General features: G+C 51.4%; 1 pseudogene; it reads right to left on the bottom strand.

The window, feature by feature from the left end:
- Window positions 1–5,826: 5,826 nt before the first annotated feature.
- LOC147413018 (olfactory receptor 14A16-like) lies at window positions 5,827–8,402 on the bottom strand (annotated as a pseudogene).
- Between the last annotated feature and the right edge of the window lie 8,184 nt (window positions 8,403–16,586).

The following is a 16,586-nucleotide window of genomic DNA, read 5'->3' as shown; positions in this document are numbered from 1 at the left end:
GCTCATTCCATGACTGTCAGGTACTGACAGAAGCCTGAAGAAACCTCCCCAGAAGTCAAAGTCAGAAGCAAAGCCCCGAAGTCCCTTGAAGCCCTGACTGGCCCCCCTGAGGGCCCTTACTGACAAAGCCTCCCCAGGGCCTCCTTAGAGCAGATCACTGGAGGCCATGCTTGCAGGCAGGCCAAGGCCCTGTGCAGGGGGCTGGAATGCTGAGAAAACCCTTTGCTTTGCTTTAGGAAGCAGAAAGGCCAAGCCCTGACCCTCAGGCCCTGCCAAGGCCCATCCTGACACCCTCCAAGTTCCATCTCACCAGCCTCGCTGGCAGAGGCAACTGCTCTAGCCAAGAGGACCAAGACCTCAGGCCTCTTGGACCTTTCAGCCTTGCTACAGCCCTTGGCCATCTCTCCTGCAGGCTGTCCTACCCTACCCCAAACTTGCACCTCTTTCCCTTCAGGCTGTTGACACCCTGCTTGCTTTCCCACCCAGCTCTCACCCCACCATTTCTACACCTTCCCTCATGTCTCTCCACTCTCGCTGGCCATTCCATGAAACACAAAGCCATAGGCTGATCCAGACCCCCTCTCGGTGACCTCTTGCACCACAAGGCTACCCTTGCAGTGACATCTCTTTTGCGTTCACCTCCAGTCTGAACCTTCCAAGCTTCACTTTGTGGAGCTTTCCTTCTCTTCCCACTACCAAGAAAATCTCCATCAGCTCTGAAACCACCCTTCAAGCAGGTGCACGCTGCTCTTGTGCCCTGAGCCTCCACTTCAGCAGGCTAAAGAAGCCCAGAACCTTCATCCTTCCTGCACAGGCTCCAAACTCCAGCCTGGCAGATCTCCTCGGCAGTCCTTCGTTTCCTCCCCATTCCCCCAGACAACGGAGCTCCAAAGCCAGACTCTGGTCATCCACATGTGGCCACACCAGTGCTGAGTCGAGGGGGATGAGAGGTCCCTTGTCTGGGTGGCCACGCACACCCTAATGCAGACCCGTCTCTGCAGCCCCATCTGCAGCTGGCCTTCCACACGGTGAGCGTGTACCACCGGCTCCTCTGGCATCCCTCGTAGTGCCCAGGCCCTTCTCCTCAGGGTCACTCCTGAGCTGCTCAGCTCCCAGCCTGCCCTCAGCTATGGTTTCACTCTGCCCCCATAAAGGACTCACCACTTCTCCTCACAAAGCTTCCTGGGGTTTCTAGTGCCAAATCCCAGAGATTTCCAAGGTCCCCCAGCAGGGAAGCACCATTGGACCAGCTCTTCATCTGCACCCGCAGATGGCTCACCCTGACCTGTGGTGCCTCTGACAAGACAACAGCATGAGGAATTGCAGGGCACTACAGATCATAACAGGAGGCACTTGTTCAGTGATAGTGCTGACCAAGGGACACATTCCCATGGTGTTCAGCCCTGAAACATCAAAGGAAGCTCCAAAGCAAGGCAGAGTAGGAGCAGGGAGGGAAGGGTGAACAGAGATGGGCTGTTTGCATGGGAGGGTACAAGGATGGTCAAAGGGAAGAAATTGTGACCAGGAAGTGAGGGAAAACGAAAAGAAAAGGTGATGTCGTGGAGCTGATGAGGGCTGTTTGGGGGTACCTGCCAGGCAGCCCTGCATCTCTGCAACAATGCCTGGAGTGGGACAAGAAAGCCACAGGTCATCTGACCAAACTTTCTGTTTGAGGTCAATGGTCAGCAGGCACCTGCATGATTTCCCTCCATCAGGAAGGCAAGATCTGTGTTGGATGGAAATAGAGAATCATTCCTGCTGGAAGGGACCTCAGGAGGTCTCTAGGCCAACCTGCTGCTCACAGCAGGGTCACCTCTGGGGTCAGAGCAGGTCGCTCAGGGCTTCATTCATTTGGGGCTTGAAAAGCTTCAAGGACAGAGACAACACCAGCTCTCTGGGAGATCTGCTGCGGTGCTTCACTGTCTTGGTGAACAGAGTATTTCCTCCCTTCTTTCAGGTGATGCCCATTGGCCCTCATCCTCCCATCATGCACAACAGAGTAGAGCCTCACTGCATTTTCTTGCTGATATCCAAGAAGATCTGGGAAGGCTGTGAGGGCTCCCCAAAGCCTTGTCCTCTCCTGGCTTTGCACCTTGGCAGCAAAGGTGGCCAAGAGCATCCTGGGCAGCAGTAGGAAGAGCACTGCCAGAAGGTTGGTGGAAGTGATCCTTCCTCTCTACTCAGCACTGCTACACTTTCTCTTGCTCACCTCCCTCATGGTTTTTGTACCCTACTACCTTCACCCACACTTCAACCAAAGCTGCCCTCCACAGCAGAAGAGCTGTGACAACCCCTATCCATGCCCTCTTCCTGAAGGGCTCTACCAGGTTCTTAGGGAAGGGGATTCTCACCATCAATGTGCTTTTGCTGGCCTGTCAGAGACACTGGCAGAGGTGAGCCTAAAATCACGTATCCCAGCCAGGAGTCAAGGGCTGATCTATCAGCTACTGCAGAAAAAAATCACAGAATGAGAGAACAGTGGGGGTTGGAAGGGATCATGTACTCCAACCCCCCCGTTAAAGCTGATTTGCCGAAAGCAGGTCGTGGAGGATCATGTCCAGGGAGGTTTGAATATCTCCAGGGAAGGAGATTCCCTGTTCCAATGCTCTGTCATTTTACTGTAGAGAAGTTTTTCCTCATGGTGAGGTGGAACTTCCTGTGCTCCAGTTTGTGCCCGTTGCCCCTTGTCCTGTCACTGAGCACCTCTGAAAAGAGCCTGGCCCCGTCCCCTTGACACCCACCCTTTAGACATTCATAAGTGATGGTAAGGTCCGTTCTCAGTCTTCTCCAGGCTAAAGAGCCCCAGGTCTGTCAGCCTTTCCATATAGGGGAAATGCTCTGGCCCTCTCATCATCTTAGTAACATCCATTGGACTTTCTCCCGCAGTTCCCTGTCCCTCTTGAACTGGAGGGTCCAGAACTGGACACAGTACTCCAGATGTGGCTTCACCAGGGCAGTGTAGAGCAGGAGAATAACCTCCCTCGAACTCCTTGCCACACTCTTTGTGATACACCCCACGATACCTCTGGCCTTCTTGGCCACAAGCACACATCGCTGGCTCATGGTCCACTTGTTGTCTACCAGAGCTTCCAGGTCCTTCTCTGCAGAGCTGCTCTCCAGTGGGTCCACCCCCAGCCTGGACTGGTGCAGGGGGATATTCCTCCCCAGGTGCAGGACCCTACACTTGCCCTTGTTGAACCTCATGAGGTTCCCCCGCTTCCCAGCTCTCCAGCCTGTCCAGGTCTTGCTGGATGGCAGCACAGTCTTCTGGCATGTCAGCCCCTCCTCCCAGTTTAGTATCATCACCAAACTGGCTGAGGGTGTGCTCTGTCCCTTCATCCAGGTTACTTATGAATATGATACATAGGATGGGACCCAGTACTGACCCCTGGGGAACACCACCAGTCACAGGCCTCCAGCTGGACTCAGCACCACTGAGCACACCCCTCTGAGCTCTGTCCTTCAGCCAGTTGTCCATCCACCTCACTCTCCACTCGTCTAGCCCACACTTCCTAAGCTTCCCTGTGAGGATGTGGTGGGAGACAGTGACAAAAGCCTTGCTGAAGTCAAGGTCACCAACATCCTCTGCTTTCCCCTCATCCACCCAGCCAGTCATGCTGTCACAGAAGGCTCTCAGGTGGGTCAGGCACGATTTCCCCTTGGTGAATCCATGCTGACTACTCCTGACAATCCTCTTTTCCTCCCCCTGTTTAGAGGTGACACCCAGAATCAACTGTTCCATCACCTTTCCAAGGATGGAGGGGAGGCTGACTGCTCTGTAGTTCCCCACATCCTCCTTCTTGCCCTTTTTGAAGACTGCAGTGACATTGGCTTTCCTCCAGTCCTCAGGCTCCTCTCCTGTTTGCCGTGACCTGCCGAAGATGATGGAGAGTAGCTTAGCAGTAGCATCTGCCAGCTCCCTCAGCACATCTGAGCTGGTCTCGTGCACTCATCTTACCCACAGGGCTGCTCAGAGACACGAGTCCTTCCCTCGCACACACACAGGCAGTGCAGGGCAGGAGTTGTCGTGCCTCTCTGGCCTCCTGCTGCCATTCCCAGAGGCTGGCAGGCACCTCAACCCTGCAGTGTGTCACGTTGCCCTGCACTCATCTGAGATGTCCCACGGCAAGAGAAATGGATGCAGGGACGTTTGGGTTCAAGGAAGCCCACCCCAGTGCTGCATTCCAGTGGTTTCCCAGGGGACGTTACCATCAATGTGAAGTGACCCTGAGACACTGCCTGTCCCTCTGCCCTTCATGGCATCCCCAGGAACAGCTGATGGCGTTTGTGCTCCTTCAGGCTCATCTCACCTCGTGGATGTGATGTGCATTCTTACATCTCATCTGAACAATGAGAACATGGACGTCTGACCTGGTCATTCAGTGTTCCTCTGTGCCGGGACAAGAACCTCTCTGAGCTGGGGTGAGAGGGCAGTGCTGGAAATGGTGGTTGTGATGGGGCTCCTCCATGACGATTGCACCAGGGCACGAGGTTTAACCCAGGCCGGCAACTAAGCACCACACAGCTGCTCCCTCCCTCGCTACCCCTGCAGCGGGATGGGGGAGGGAATCGGAAGGGTAAAAGTAGGAAAACTCGTGGGTTGAGATAAAAGTGGTTTAATAGGTAAAGCAAAAGCAGCGCACCCGAGCCAAGCAAAAGAAGGAATTCAGGCCCTGCTTCCCACCAGCAGGCAGGTGCTCAGCCATCCCCAGGAAAGCAGGGCTCCATCGTGCATGATGGTTACTTGGGAAGACAAACGGCATCATTCCGAATGTCCCCCTCTTCCTTCTTCTTCCCCCGGGTTTTATTGCTGAGCATGACATCCCATGGTATGGAATATCCCTTTGGTCAGGTGGGGTCAGCTGTCCCGGCTCTTTCCCCTCCCAACCCCTTGTGCATCCTCAGCCTACTCGCTGGTGGGGTGGGGTTAGGAGCAGAAAAGGTCTTGACTCTGTGCAAGCACTGCTCAGCATTAAAGAGATCATCCCTGTGTTATCAACACTGCTCCAGCACAAATCCAAAACACAGCTCCCTACCAGCTATGATGAGGACAATTAACCCTATCCCAGCCCAAACCAGCACAGGCAGCTTCCCCAGGGTGTCCAGTGAGCCCAGGCACAGACAAGACCCTGCTCTGCTGGTCCTTCAGGTCTCTCCCAGGAGGCCCGGCTGTGCGAGGACACTGCTGGTTTCCCCACACCCTGCACACTCACACTCTTCCTCTGTTCACCGGCGTTGTCATCTGTGGGACAGTTTCTTGGGCATGTTCTTGAGAGCAACTTTGGAGGAAGACCTAAGCTTTCAGGCAGTGCCCTGAGGAGATCCCCTTTCCTGATGGAAGCGCTCTTACGGAGGGCAGCTCTGTCAGAGAAGTGCCCATTGCCTGTCCCTGCCTGCGGTCACAGGACTACCACGTAGGAGGACTGTGATCAAGCTGCCAGAGCAATCGGGCCTTACAACAACCCAAGGGCTCAGAGGGAGAGAGTGGAAGTGGAAAGAGAAGAGCTCTGGAAGACCAAGTGCTCCTGGCAGTGCAGCCATGCTGGGAACTCTCTTCCCCTCCACCTCTGCACACAGGAATTCTCCCAGCAGCTCCAAAACAGAGCAAGGATCTCAGGAAAAATGTCTCCGCAGGACATCTTGGTTGTGTGTTTTGTTTAAACACACAAGGAGCACAGCTCCTCCTCTACACATCCTCTCTGTCTGGAAAGAAAAGCAGACAGTGAATTAGAAGGGGGGTACAACATCATGACTGGTAAAACACCACCATCAACACCAGAAAATACAGATGAGAGGTTGGGCCTCTACAGAGGTACATGACAACTGCTATGCAGAGGAAGATGGGCAGTTTCCTGCTTTCAAATAACAGCCAGTCATGATTTTCAACACAGCATCCCTGAGCTCCTGGTTCCTCATGCTGTAGATGAGGGGGTTCACTGCTGGAGGCACCACCGAGTAAAGCACTGCAAGCAACAGATCCAGGAACGGGGAGGAGATGGAGGGGGGCTTCAGGTGAGCAAACATGCCAGTGCTGACAAACAGGGAGACCACGGCCAGGTGAGGGAGGCAGGTGGAAAAGGCTTTGTGGCGTCCCTGCTCCGAGGGGATCCTCAGCACGGCCCTGAAGATCTGCACATAGGACACCACAATGAACACGAAACAAACAAAGCCTAAACAGACACTGACCACAACCACCCCAGCCTCCCTGAGGTAGGTGTCTGAGCAGGAGAGCTTGAGGATCTGGGGGATTTCACAGAAGAACTGGTCCACAGCATTGCCCTGGCAGAGGGGCAGTGAAAATGTATTGGCCGTGTGCAGCACAGCATAGGGAAAAGCAGTGCCCCAGGCAGCTGCTGCCATGTGGACACAAGCTCTGCTGCCCAGGAGGGTCCCATAGTGCAGGGGTTTGCAGATGGCAACGTAGCGGTCATAGGCCATGACTGTGAGAAGAAAATACTCTGCCCCAAGGAAGAAGGCAAACAGAAAGAGCTGGGCAACACACCCCGTGTAGGAGATGGCCCTGGTGTTCCAGAGGGCATTGGCCATGGCTTTGGGGAGAGTGGTGGAGAGGGAGCCCAGGTCAAGGAGGGCGAGGTTGAGGAGGAAGAAGTACATGGGGGTGTGGAGGTGGGGGTCACAGGCTATGGCGGTGATGATGAGTCCGTTGCCCAGGAGGGCAGCCAGGTAGATGCCCAGGAAGAGCCCGAAGGTCAAGAGCTGCGGCTCCCGTGTGTCTGCAAATGCCATGAGGAGGAACTGGGTGATGGAGCTGCCGTTGGACATTTGCTGCTCTCAGGTGTGGGGGACTGTTCTAGGAGGGAAACAAGTTAGGGGAGACTTTCCAAAACATGAAAGCCAGTTCCCATACCCCCTCTCCCATCTACACACACACACAGACACTTTTCTAGAAGCTCTTCCTTCAGCTCTGTGGCTGCAGCTCTCGTTGGTGTCTCATCAGGAGCAGGACCTGTGCCTGCTGGCAGCCAAGGAGTCAGCCCTGCTCTGCAGCAGGGGGTTCACGGGAACAGAGGGGGCAGAGACCAGTCCTGGGCTTCGACTTTGTCAGCAGAAACCACTCCTAATGCAAAAGGGCTGGTCAGCACCTGCACTCCCCATGCCAAGGAACCAGGAGGGCAGAAGGCAGTGGGAGAGATTGGGGGGGGTGTTACAGCTCTCCCATTTCCCCTGGCAATTTTCTTGGATGCCAGAAACCCTCAGCACTCCTGCTGCACTGGAAGGGAATGGCAGAGCCCTGTGAGGCAGGAGGATTGCCTGTGCTTAGTGCAGAGGGAGGGGAGCTGATCTGTCCCTCCGCCTTGTGCCCAGCTGCCCTGGGCTTGCACCTTTCTCAGGTGCAGAAGGATCACAATCCCATGTTACCCTGAAAAGCAACTCGACCCTGCTGAGAGCAGAGGGATCCAGTGCACACCACTCAATGTCCCACCCTTTCTCAAGGTCCCAGCACCCCACTTCTATCCAAGGACACTCTTGCCTCATTTCACCAACTCAACAGTATTTCCACGCTTGTGAGACCTTTCCGTTCTCCACATGGCATTCAGATATAACAGAGGTTCTACTCGACAGGTTTGCATCCTGGAGGGCAGCTCAAAGCGGGCAAGGACACCTCAAGGAGACAGCCAAGTGCCCTAGAGACGGCACCTCAAAAAGGAAGAGTCAGCTCCTACTCTGGCTCCATGGACTGCATGGACCAGACCCTAGGAGGTGACAGGACAGCTGGGACACTCGTTCCCATGGACACCCCTGCATGGGAGCACACCCAAGGTCAGTGTGTGACTCTGCAGATGAAGCTCCCATCCCCACAGAGACTGACAGCAAGAACAAGAGGACAATGCAAATAAGAGAGAGAAGGTAAAATGCAGGGAGGGTCCAGCTGAGAGAGGCCAGGGCAGAGGCAGCCGCGCACTCAGGGCAGCGTCCCCCTGCCCCAGCTGGGCACGCCACCTCCCAGACCCCAACATGGCCGGGCAGCTGCTCTCAGCCCCTGTGCTCTGCAGAGGGCCCTGGGCACGGGGCTGGAGAGCTGCAGCACGGCTCTGCTGGAGCTCTGGCTGCAGAGGAGCTGCTTCATGGCTTGGACCCCCGGAGCCCTGAGGGCAGAGGCTTTGGTGGGTGGGAGGGGAGGCAAGGGGGCTGGCTGAGAGGAAGGGCTCTGCATGGGAGGGGAGGATTGGGAGTTTTCTGAATTCTCCCTCCCACAACATTCCTGGTTTTAGTTTCCTCTCATTCCCAGATCATATCCCTGCTGCCTGGAGAGTTTTCTTCTGGGAGGTGTTTCCCTGCCCCTTGTCTTTTCCCTGTGAGTGCTCACAGAGCCCATCCCAACCGCTGTGCACTCACCTTGGCCCTACAGACACTGCTTGCAGGTCACTGGCTGGATGCATGATCCTGTTTGCAGGTGGAAAAGGGCAGGTCAGACCAACACTGCTGGGTCCAGCAAAGGTGATGCTGGTGCTGTCCGTAGGCAGAGGAGTGGCTGGAGGCACTTTCGGAGGCTGCTGTCAGACCTACTGGGGACTCTCACTTACAGCTCAGCAGGCTGAGTGACTTGTTCAAGCACGAGAGCTCCTTTGCCTTTTCTCCCCCCAAATCCCCAACAGTAAGAAACTGAGAACACAGACTCAGGAGAGCCCCTTACCTTTGTAGTGATCCCTGCCTTGCCCTTGAAAAGTGCCCTCAGAAATGTCCTGGGGGGGGATGAGGAGCTGTGAGGAGATCTGAGCCACACAGCACCCTCGTGAAACCAGAAGGACCCTCTCCTGCCACCACCTGCTGCTTCCACCCACAGCTTCTCCCTGCGCTGCTGTTGGGAGCTCCCTGGGCGGGCTGAGTGCTGACCCTGGCAGGAGACAAAGTCCCTGGAATGGCACAGAGTCTGCTGGGATGCAGGGACCCTGCTCAGAACGAGAGCCCTGGGCACCCTGGCTGCACACCCGGCTTCACACTCTGCAGCCAACATGCCCTGTCCCTCTGACAGTGCAGCAGGGAAGCTGCAGGCTGTGGGGTGGGCCAGCTTCAGGAGATCGTTCCAGGCACTTGCACCGTCCTTCAGCCACAGACTTACCATGTCAAGGGCTCTGAAGATTTTTCTCCAAGCGAGCTCTCCTCTCTCCTCCCACCCCACACTACCTTTAACCTCTCTCTGCCTGGCTCCTCTCCCCTCCCTGCCTGCAGGCAGCACCCCCAGCCCTGCTCCTGGGCAGAGCTGTCTCTCTGCAGCGCTGCCCGCTTGCCAGCAGCTCCCTCCATCCCAGGAGCCCAGCCCAGCTCAGCAGCAGGGGAGCAGCCCAAGGCAGCCCTTTCTCTGCCCCCTCTGGGCTCCCTCCAGCTGTCCCTGGGGCTCCAGGGGAACCTGCTCTCAAACAGGCTGAAGTCATCCTGAGGTTTTTCTTTCTCAGCTGGAGAGAGAAAAGATTTCAGAGACAAAGTTACATCTGAAAATCACCTTTTTTTTTTGTCTTATTATCAGACAGGACACGGAGGCAGTGACAGGCAGGGATCTCCTTTACCCCTGCTGAGGGAAGAGATTCAGCTGAATCAATGGAGACATCTCACCCTGCATTTCTATTCCTGGCATTTGAAGGACACTTCGCTCCCTCCCATGCCTGCCACAGACCCACAGGAGGTGGGATTCCTCTGGCCTCTCTTCAGCTCTGCATAAAATAAGCACCTGCATTTGAGAAGTCATTTCTCAGCTCCCCCGGGGAATTCCTGGAGGTGAAAGACAGGAGGGAGGCGTTCAGATGCAAACCCCTGGCCACCTCTGAGTTGCCAGAGGAGATGCAAGAGGCACACAGGTACCTGCAGGCTCTGATGGAGAAATTCATAGAGACAGGGCAACATCTCAGGGATCATATATGAGTGTGGTGGAATTTCCTTTGGCCCAGGGAAATGACAGCCCTATAAAGGCCAAAATAATCTTTTCCTGCTCATCACACTCATGGCCGGTTATAGAGGTGATCCTACGGACTATTTCGGTTGTCTGCCATAGGGACAGCGAGGTCTCTCTCTTTTCACTAGCTGGATTTACTAGATCACCAGTGACTACAATGGCATTTGTCCCATGTTCATCCCCATGAACATGATGAAGTTAACAGCTGTATGTGTCATTTTAGGGTGGAGAAAGGAAAGAGTTGCCTTTTCTCCCGGTTGGCCCTTAACAGGAGGAGGTTATTCGAGGTGCCTGCGTGGATCGTGTGGATGGGTGAATGTGACCACAATTCAGAAAGGAGATGATTTTATGTGCCCAGCAAATCAGAACAGTAAGATTCTAAATATTACCCTAAGTGGTAATTGTTCAAGCTGGAGGCCAGCTCCTACCAACAGGAGCGTAACTGAAAGGCAGGGGAGGGTCTTTATTTCATGTCCAAGGCTAGACGAGACAAATGTCCCAATTCTTAGTGAAGGAGCCATCTCTTGCTGTAATATAATGGGCTTATCAACCGATTTAATACAATGTCAATCAAGAAACGAATCACTTAATGCTTCTCAGTCCCACACCTGGCCTAAAAGGGAGTTAGAGACGCTATTTTGTATGAATGTTACTGCTATTAAAAACAGGAGTTGGTGGGGAGATATGCTTACCATGCTCAATCCTAGACGCAAAGTTAATAAGGATCAGCTAGTTAGAATCCCACCTACCTGTGCGGAAATGGCACCAAATCAGCAGAAACCTGTGTTATACTTCAACATTTCTCTCCCAGCTACCCCTCCCTGTAGGATAAAGCACACCTCGTAGGAGACATTATTCGGAGGAGCTGGGACCGTTATGGGGATTCTAAATGCTGTGGATTTGGAAACTCTGCAAAATAGAGTTGGAAGAGCAGAGTTTGATATTTCTCAATCTGAACGACTTCAGGCAGAATAGTTACCAACCACTTTTAAATCGTAGATCCGGTCCCTAAATTATGATCACAGGTTCTTACATTTATTTGAGGTGAGCATTCTGAACCAATTGGAAACCTCCAAAACCCGAACTCAATTCGTGGGCTGGATGGTTTGTACTTTACAGACTATTTGGGGAATTACTCAAAAGGACCAGGTACAGGCAGGCTTAATGAGGAATAGTGAATTCCTGTGGAGACAATGATTGAAACAGTGGATCAGTCCGCAGCATTGGGTGAAGTCTTATCTGACAGTGTGCAAGGAAATGATGCATTTTAACGTCCCTCAGAAAGATCTCCTGTGCAGGTTTTTGAGATTACCAAATCTGTTCTGTGGGTCTGGGAAGAACGAATATCCGTTACCTGAAATGAAATGTAAATACATAGGGACAGATAATCGAACATATGATTTGGACCAATGTCAAGATACCTTAAATGGGAAAGGATGTGGCCAACAGTCTCAGCTTTATGAGCCCTGCCTACAGGAAGAGTCTATCGATAACTGCAAATGGACAGTATTATCCCCTGAAGTATTTGAAATGTCGGTGGAAGTCAATGCAAGCCATGTTTGCTTTGTAACAAATAACAGAGCAGTAGTAGAGAAATCTGGTCTAGATACTGCATTTGTAGGGTGCCTGAGAAATCTCACTCATTTAAACTGGCATGGGCAAATGTGTACCTTACGCCCATACCGAGCAGCAAACTAGTATGTCTTGGCGTTCTGAAAGCTTGAACCTAAGTCATACGTGCCTCTCTTCAGAAAAATCAAATAAGGTTTTAAAGGAATCCGTGGAATTAGAGGAACATTGGAGAAGAAGAAAGAAGACCCTGACTGAGGCCATGGTAGAGACAATGATCACCAAGGACAAATTAGTAAAATGATAAAGCCAGAGAGTAGGTGATACAGCTCATAATTAGTGGGACATCGTCTCAGGTTATTCACCTTCTGCCCAGAAAATTTTGGATTTTATGATGCACCCCATCCTGATTCTGATCACAGTAGTGACGCTAATGACCTTCTTTAGAATCATAGAACAGTTTTGGTTGGAAGAGACCTTCAAGATCATCGAGTCCAACCTTTGTCCTAGCTCTGCCAACAGCACTAACCCACGTCCCTAAGTACAACATCTACCCATCTCTTCAACACCTCCAGGGATGGTGACTCCACCCCCTCCCTGGGCTGGCTGTTCCAATGCCTGACAACCCTTTCAGTAAAGAAATTCTTCCTAATCTCCAGCCTGAACCTCCCCTGGTGCAGCTTAAGGCCATTTCCCCTTGTTCCATCACTTGTTACTAGGCAGAACAGACCGACCCCTGCCTCGCTACCAATTTAATTGTTATATGTGGTGTAAGCTTAGAACTCTTACTCGCAGAATATGGGCCTTACCCAAAGTAATGAAGTATGAGAATTTAGAAGATCTGTAAAAGAGTTTGCAGAGATTAAATAAAAGGGGTTGAATGAGAGGGCTAAGATTTCCTTGTATTTACCGTGTTAAGCCTGGCTGTTTTAAACTACTGTCTTTCAGAAGCATTTGATCTTATATACTCTGTCTGTAGTTTACACTGTTTGTTAGAGAATAATATTTTTACCAGTTAAGGCATAAGGAATTTGATCATGTGTTTGTGTCAAGGAACAACAGTTTGTGTGGCCTTTGGTGTCTGGAAGATACAGACATATCGACGTGTGTAAATAACAAGAACTTGGAAAAATACCCAAGTATAGTACGAGACCAGGAGACACAAAAATACGTTCAAAAGACAACTTAAGCATGTGCACCGGTTGGGGTTAAAGAAGGACAACGTGAGGAAGACTACAGAAGACCACCAGAGGGAGAAGAGTCCTCTACCATAATTAACTGTGCAGGTTCCAAAAAATTAGCGTATAATAATGGGTTCTAGGAAAATCCTGATTATTCTAATTAGTTCTGAGAGATGTAATGAATAGGCACCAGTTAAACTATGTTTAGGCTGCTTTGTGAGACCGCTTGTGGCGGAGAGATCCCCAGTGCTGCCCAGTGCTGCAACAAAGAACGCTGCTTCATGACACCTGTTGTTACTGAGCGTTCATCTCAGAATGCTCACCCGGCCGCAGCTGTCCTCCCACCTCAGTGAGGGGCGTTAGAAAGCAGGGGGGTTTGGAAGCTCCGAATTTGGTTTCAGCATAACGATTCGTTCCCATATATAAGCAATGGCAACAGCTCGGCTTCTTTGCAGAAGGAAAAGCAGCCCTGCAGTTCCTTAAGCCCCAGGGCTCTGCATCAAGCACCAACGCAGCAGCAGATCCAACCAAAACCAAAAATAGCACAAGACATTTTTCACATCCATCAGCAATTACTTCTAAAAAAAGATTTCAGTTCACTCTTCTAAAACCTGAAGCCACCTAAAGGACGTGGCCTCAAGAGGTCAGGGCAGACATGACGTTGCTCTACCTGTTGCATCTCTGCAAAGGCACTGGCCTCCAAGACCCCCCTGCTCGTCCCCAGCCTCTCCCAGTGGCATCAAACAGGTATAAAAATTAATTGTATGTATAAAAATCAATCGTATATACTCTGTTAAGATACCCTGTAGAGTCCCAAGCTACATAGACCAGAGGTGTTTGTTAACCGATGGTCTGTTCATGGTTAAGGGCAAAGATAATATGTTCTTGTTTAGGGATGTCTGCTAGGTGGGATTTATTACTCTAACTTTTTGTTAACAGTTTTTGAATCGTGACTAAAGGAGAGTTTGAGCCAAAGGCTTTGACTCAAGGACATTGGAGGGTCGCACATTTGAGTCTGGGGTCTGCGGGTGGTCACAGCACAGCCCCTTGACTCAATTCAAGAACCTACTGCGCACAACTGGATGAAGGGAGCGAGATGATAGTGAGTTACAGGAATTAACATGTTTATGTATGAGAACCTGTTTATTATGTATTATGTATCCAGTATAACCAGTAACTGGGACACTTCTTGTTAACCTCAGCGGATCCTGGGGATCGCAGGACCTCCAGCTGGCACTGAGGTCTTCTTGGGAATAACCATCAATCCCCGGACCACACTGCTCAAGCAAGTTCCCCAGGAACAGGTAAAGGTGTTCTGTCATTATTGGGTTGGGGGAATGGTAACTGCCTGTCTGTAAGGCGTGGTGAAACCCCACAGGACTGGGCTAAGCCTAAGGCAACTGATATTGAAAAGTGCAATCCCGTGAGGAGACAGCCTGTGGGATACCCAGGTTTTGTATGTACTTGGTAAAAGATGGGAAATAGGTGATGTCAGAAGTGATTGAAAACATGGTGTGGCAGTCGCTAGAAACAGGTCTATGCTGATGAAATCTTGCTGTAAAGGTGCCTCTGATGTCAGATATGGTTGAAAATGTGGTGTGGCAGGTACTGAAAGCAGGCTTATGCTGGTGGAAGGCGACTAAAGTGCCTGCAATGTCACAGAGTTTGAAAATCTGGTGTGGCAGTCACTCGAACCAGGCTTGTGGTGCTGGAACGTGGCTGTGAAGGTGCCTGTGATGTCAGAGGTGGTTGAAACACCTGTGGGGCAGGTGCTGGAAGTAGGTGAGTGATGGGGAAAGTTGCTGAGAATATGCCAGCGATGTCAGAGGTGGTTGAAGATCTGGTGTGGAAGGCACTGGAAGCAGGTTTATGCAGCTAAAAGCTTGCTATGAAGGTGTTTGTGATGTCACAGTGGTTGAAAATCTGGTGTGGCAGGCAGTAGAACCATTCTGATCCTGGTGGAAGATGTTTGGAATGTGCCTGTGATCTCACAGGAGGTTGAAAACTCTGGTGTGGCAGGTGGTAGAACCAGTCTTATGCTGGTGGAATTTTGCCATTATGGTGCCTGTGATTTCACAGACATTCAAATTTATGGTGTGGCAGTCGCTGGAAGCAGGCTTATGGTGATGGAAGGTTGCTGAGAGTGTGCCTGTTATGTCAGAGCTGTGGCAGGTGCTGCAAGCAGGGCTCTGCTGGTGGAAGCTTGTAGAGAAGGTGCCTGTGATGTCACACACACTGAAAATGTTCCACTGTTGTGGAAAGCTACTGTAAAGTGCCTGTGATGTCACAGAGGGTTAAAATCTGGTGTGGCAGTCACTGGAATCAGGCTTCTGCTGGTGGAAGTTTGCTGTGAAGGTGCCTGTGATGTCACAGTGGTGGAAACTCTTGTGTGGCCGTTTCTGGAAGCAGGGTTATGGTGGCGGAAGCTCGAGGCGATTGTGCGTGTGATGGCACAGGCGGTTTAATAATGTGGTGTGGCAGGCTCTGGACACAGGCCTGTGCTCATGGAATCTTGCCATGGCAGTGATTGTGATTGCACAGGTTGTTGGAAATCCATTGTGGAAGGCACTGGAAGCAGGCTTATGGTGGTGGAAACTCACGGTGAAGGTGCCTGTGACGTCAGAGGTGGCAGAAAATTCAGTGTGACAGTCGCTGGAAACGGGTTATCCTGGTGGAAGCTCGAAGTGAAGATGACTTCGGTCACTGAGAAAATGTCACAATAGTGTTCAATCTGGGCATACCTCCTTCGTACACCAAGGCTCTCTGGGCCACCCCGTCACGGGGGCAGGTCCCGGTAGTAACTGGTTTTATAACTTTAAACAGGCCTCTTAATACGATTGGTTGTTGTCGTGCAATTTTCCCTACTTCTATGAGAGCCAGGCTAACCACAAACAAACCTCTCTCCCAAGCACTATATCTCCTCTCGGCATCCTTAAATCTTCATGAGTACAATCCCATGGGCTAGGTTGGACCCTCAGGACCCTGTGGCCATCTGTGTATTGACAACCCTGACATGACGTACCTCCATTCCTCCTGGTAAAGATCCATAGGGTGGATAGGGCTGAGCGATTCTTCAAACTGTGATATAGATTAGTGAGACCACACAGACCTTTGGGAAGCCAAGAACAGTATTAGTATATAATTGTTGCATCATTACCTCCAGACCCAAGACTTATCACCTACTCTAAGCGAGAAGAACAAGTGTTCAACTAAGATAAGGAAACCTCTCTTCTCCCAAAATTAACAGCAGTGTCTACATCAAAGAGAAACACGAATTGCTGACTCCTGATGACTTTGCAGACGTGAGTGATGGAACATCTGGATTAAGAGATAAACCACAAGAATGGTGCTGGCTGGTGATGCTGCAAGAGCAATAAAAATATGCTGACTTGTGTTTAAGGTTTCAATAATTAGAAATACGCATTAGCAGGAGGCTTGGTGTTTCATATCATACCCTTGTAGCATAAGCTATAAAACCCCTAAAGAATAATCCAATAAACATAAGGAAAAAATTTCTCACTGTGAGGGTGACAGAGCAGTGGAACAGGCTGCCCAGAGAGGTGGTGGAATCTCCTTCTCTGGAGACATTCAAAAGGCGCCTGGACACCTTCCTGTGTGAGGTACTCTAGGTGGTCCTGCTCTGGCAGGGGTGTTGGACCAGATGATATTTCGAGGTCCCTTCCAACCCCAAACATTCTTTGATTCTGTGATTCTATGAATGGAGTTCAATCCAGATGGTGACTGGTCACAAGCAGTGTCCCCCTGGGCTCAGTATTGGGACCGGTCTTGTATAACATCTTTATTGATGAGCTGGATGAGGGGATCGAGTGCCCCCTCAGAGAGTTTGCAGATGGCATTACATTGGGTGGGAGTGTTGATCTGCTGGAGGGTAGAGACCTCTGCAGAAGGATCTGGCCAGGCTGGAT

This window comes from Leptosomus discolor, unplaced genomic scaffold (genome assembly GCF_034619465.1).
Source record: "Leptosomus discolor isolate bLepDis1 unplaced genomic scaffold, bLepDis1.hap2 HAP2_SCAFFOLD_35, whole genome shotgun sequence".
Lineage (NCBI taxonomy): Eukaryota > Metazoa > Chordata > Aves > Leptosomiformes > Leptosomidae > Leptosomus > Leptosomus discolor.
Note: the sequence above shows the minus strand (reverse complement) of the source record. Positions and strands in the feature narration are given on the sequence as shown.